The sequence below is a fragment of the Schistocerca piceifrons genome, chromosome 11 (assembly GCF_021461385.2).
Source record: "Schistocerca piceifrons isolate TAMUIC-IGC-003096 chromosome 11, iqSchPice1.1, whole genome shotgun sequence".
NCBI classification, from domain to species: Eukaryota; Metazoa; Arthropoda; class Insecta; order Orthoptera; family Acrididae; genus Schistocerca; species Schistocerca piceifrons.
Window position 1 is genome coordinate 141,075,126 of NC_060148.1, and position 4,765 is coordinate 141,079,890.

The following is a 4,765-nucleotide window of genomic DNA, read 5'->3' on the forward strand; positions in this document are numbered from 1 at the left end:
CTTCTTTGCAGCAGCTGTCAATTTGTCTGTGTCACAGTTCTGTAATAGAAAAGATGTAAGACGTAAAGCAATCAACTGTAAGCAGTATGTTATCAGATAAGTATGGTATTTGTCATACTATTTCTTTTCTCTGAAGTATTTAATGAAAAACATACGGCATTACTGGAATTATTTTTGCTCGGTGTAAAAACAATGGGTTTATCCAGTATGCATGACATAAATTTACAGTGTAATGGAACATTGCCTATCCCAAACTGCTTGCAAAGAGAAAACATTGTGATAGCAAGAATTCTTGTAAACAGCATTAAATTTAGCACATTACAGTGATAGTGTGTGAAATTCCATATTCATTTAATTATCACCATAGTGTACTAAATTTAATGCTGATGAAGGTTTTTCGGGTCTTCAGCTGCATGGTAGTGTTGATATCTCGCAACGTTTCAGGAATTGTCATACTACCCATCTTCTGGTGAAGTGTTCAGATTGGTGGAGAGCGGGTTATTTATATGTGCAGTCACCCCCCTCAACTAGACCTTGGGTAGCCACGGTGGACCAGTGGCGTGCACACGGTGTTGGTGATGACAGTCGCCTTGGCAGCCATGTTTGGTTCTCGGTGTAAGCATTCTGTCTACGTCCGTGGCGGAGGATGTTGACGGGTAAGCTCCCGATGGACTGCTGCTATCGCAGAGTTCCATGCTGTGCCGAGTTGAGATCCCTCATCTCTGTCGACCAGATAGTTGTGAAATCATTTCTGTGGATTCTTTGATAATGGTTTCCCATAAGCCAGATGCTCGGCACTGTACCTTTGTGTTTTCGAAGTTGAAGGTGTGTTTTTCATTTATGCTGTATTTTGCTTCGGCTGATTTTTCTGTGTGGCCTAGTCGCACACATCTGATATGTTCTTCACAGCATTTAGATGTACAGTGCTGTGTTTGCCCAATGTATTGTTATATGCATTTGCATGGTATGCTTTATACTCCTGGCGTGTTAAGGATCAGCAGGTCTTTGGCAGTACCTAGGAGCTCCCTGTCTTTGGTGGTAGTTGGAGAACGGTTTTGATATTATATTTGCCAAGAAATAGTGCAATTTTGCCTGAGAGTGGAACCGTGTTCAGAAGGAAAGCGAGTCGTTTGTCTCCTACTACTTCATCATAATCTGGGGTTCTCACTGCTTCCTTCTTCCTTTTAAGTGCCCTGTTGATCTGCGTTTCACTGTAGCCATTTTGGAGGAAGACTTCCCTCGGGTGTTGCAGCTCGGATGGTTGGCTGTCTTAGTTGCAGACGGCATGCACCCTATGTACCAGCGTGGTAAGTACTGTTTGGCCGGCCGGAGTGGCCGAGGGTTCTAGGCACTGCAGTTTGGAACTGCTACGGTTGCAGGTTTGAATCCTGCCTCGGGCGTGGATGTGTGTGACGTCATTAGGTTAGTTAGGTTTAAGTAGTTCTAAGTTCTAGGGTACTGATGACCATAGAAGTTCCATAGTGCTCAGAGCCATTTAAGTACTGTTTGCCTTTGTGCTAGATGGTGGCAGCTTGTTGCATGAAGGTATAGGTCTGTGTGTGTCTTATTCCTATGTACTGCATGGCCTAGTGAACCATCTGCCCTCCTCTTAATTAAAATATCAAGGAAGGGGAGGCATCCATTTTCCTCCATTTCTATTATAAATTTGGTGTATGGATGGATGCTGTTGGGGTGTTCCTGAAACTCATCAAGCACCTGTTTTCCATGTCCGCATATAACAAAAGTGTCGTCGACATAGCGTAAGAAGTGCTTTGGTTTCTATCTGGCACTTTGAAGGGCCACCTCCTCGAAATGTTAGATATAGAGGTTTGAATTCACAGGAGCCAGTGGGAAGCCCATGGCCACATTGTCAATCTGTTCAATGAATTCCCTGTGGTGCTGAAAGTAGGTTGTTAGTGCTTGTTTGAAGAGGCTGACTTTGTGGTTGTGCTGGGCTAAAAGTGTCAAGGAGTCTTGAAGGACACTTTCGTGAAAAGTGACGTCATGTTGAAGCTCACGAGTAGATCCTCGATTTGTAGTAGCATGTCCCTGAGTATTTTTACGAATTTGGCTGAGTTTCTCACATGGTGGCTGCAGTGTCGTACAAGGGGTTGGAGCAGTGTTGCTAGGCATTTAGCAAGTCCTTAACTGTGAGTGTTGGAGTCTGCAATCTGTCGAGAGGTACCCCTTTCTTATGGATCTTAGGGAGTCCATAGAGGTGTGGTATTGCTGGCACTCCAGGGTACAGCCACTTCTTCATTGGCTCAGGTAAGCCAGATTTCTTCAGCAGAGCTATCATCTTTCTACTCATCATCGGGGTTGGATCCTTCTTCAGCATCTTATAGGCTTCGTGTTTTGGAAGCAGGTTTATTTTCTACCGGTACTCGGCAGTGCTTAATAGCGCTGTAGTGTTCCTTTATCTGCTGGTAGGATCGTTATATACCATCATCTCTAAGGGACCAGAGAGCTGCTCATTCTTCCGCAGATACATTATTTGTAGACAACTGAGATCTGTCAATTATTCTGGAAGTTTCCCACCTGACTTCCTCTGCTTCCTTCTTTGGAAGCCCTTACTGCTTCTTCCACACCACTATAATGTCTCGTTTCGGGTTTGTTCTAGGATAGGGGCAAAATTCAGTTCTTTCTTGAGGACTGCAATTGTGGCCGTGTTCAGTTCTTTTCCAGCCAAATTGATCATGGCTCTGTCATTCATCTCCTTTTTTGTCAAAAACGTCGCAAGATATCAATGCTACCACCCGGCTGGAGACTCAAGAAACCTTCAACAGTCTTTTCTGGGAAAGCAAACAGTCAAATTTAATGCTGTTTACAAAAATTTGTAACACTTACTAGAAATCTATTCTTTGTAACAGTATCCAGCTCTGTGGACTAAGATCAGTTGTGGTGAATATTGGAATTTTTACTGGGTAGACTTGATTGGAAAATGAAAAGAAGGGAACTGAAACATTTCAGATGTGGGATTAGAGAATGCCATTGAAAATTAAGTGAACTTACAAGGAATATGGAGTCCTCAGTAGAACTGTTAAGGAAAGAAATGTACAGAAAATGCTGACTAAAAGAAGGGACAGGATGATTGGATAAGTGTTAAGACATCAGGTAGTGAACTAGTCAGATGTGTTTCCATCTCACTTGGGGAAAAATGCTACTATTACACATATCAAATAGGATCTTTAAATAGAGTGTAGTTAATTTTTATGTTAGTTGCATAGTCAATAGTGGAACCTCATCATGCACTTGCAACTCTAAACTAGTAGATAAAGAAGTGCTTTTTTGAGGAGGATATAGTGTAATTCAGTACACAGCAAGATTTGGACAATGTACTATTTATTCCAGTATGTATCTTGCAAAATGAGTGTGGCAACAAAATAGGAGGCATTAGAGCTAATATAGATGCTTCCTGGCAATTGTTCTCCCACAAACACCACCTTGATATGGAGTAGGAAAGGGTGAAGTAATGGATGTAGTGGTACCAGTTGTACCCTCTTCCATGCAACATTGGGTGACTAGTCTGGTGTAGGTGTACAAAGAATCAGATATTAATAGGCAGGGATATGGACTGTAATCACACATTTATTATGAGAGAATAAGGAACCCATTTCTTAAAGATCATAGTACTCACAGACAATGATTACACATCACTGTGAGGGTGTTGAAAAACATCGTCATCGTTGTTCAAGTGTGTTCCACATAATACTTGACAAATTAACAGTGATACATTGAATGGGAAAATCTGTGCTAGGAAAATGCAAATTCCAGAGCTAAAATGGTTGTCCATAGCATGCGTGAAAGTTGGTCTGTAGAGCATTACCTGAGAAAACAGGTTGAGAACTGTTGACACATGGGTACAAGCTACAGCTGAAAGTAAAGCACTAGAACATTAGTAGATCAATAACATTGAAATTATGAAAATGATTGTGTGTAAAATCACAATCTACCGTAAAATTAAAACTGAGGCTTGTGATCTATACTGTCCCCAAAAGTACTTTGGTATTGACATTAGAGCAGGAACACATGGAGATGCAAAATGCAGTTGCCTCATTCTTCCTTGACTGTTGGAATGATCTGACGTTTCATTGAACACACTTTAATTTGCATACTAATCAGTGTACAAAGGTGGAAGTGGGTTCTGGAAGAGTTGCACTACATTCTCATTTTAGATTTGTTTGTGGCAATAAATTTTGTTTTATATGCAGAATATTTTCGAAAATCCATTATCTAATGTTCCTGAAAATTTGACCCATAGGGAAACTTTGTTGCTGAGTTTAAATGACCAAATTGTGTTAACAAAGTATTTAGAATATATATTATTTTCAACAGCTCCAAATTCTGTCAGAGATGTCTAACATAAGATTAATTTAAATTAAATATTATGTGTGATGCTCTGCTCATGTGATAGGGTATTAGTCATCTGTTTTGTTGAGAGAAACACAGCACGAGATCTATGGTTAACATGACATTACATTTTCTGATCAAACATTACAAATCCATGTAACAAGAAAGTTACGAAGTTTGGTAGAGGTAAGGAAATTTAACAGTTTGAAAGTAAGAAGAGTAGTGATAACATCATTCATTACCTTCTAATTACGACAATTATGATTCAAAATATTAAGATTTTGTTAGTGTCACTAGTGCTGAATTCCTGAGGTGCACTTCATTTGATTGTAGTTGCCAATAAAAGCCTTCTTAGTAATGAAAATACAATCTGCTCTGCAGGTAAATACACCACACATTCTGTGGTAATTCTCTT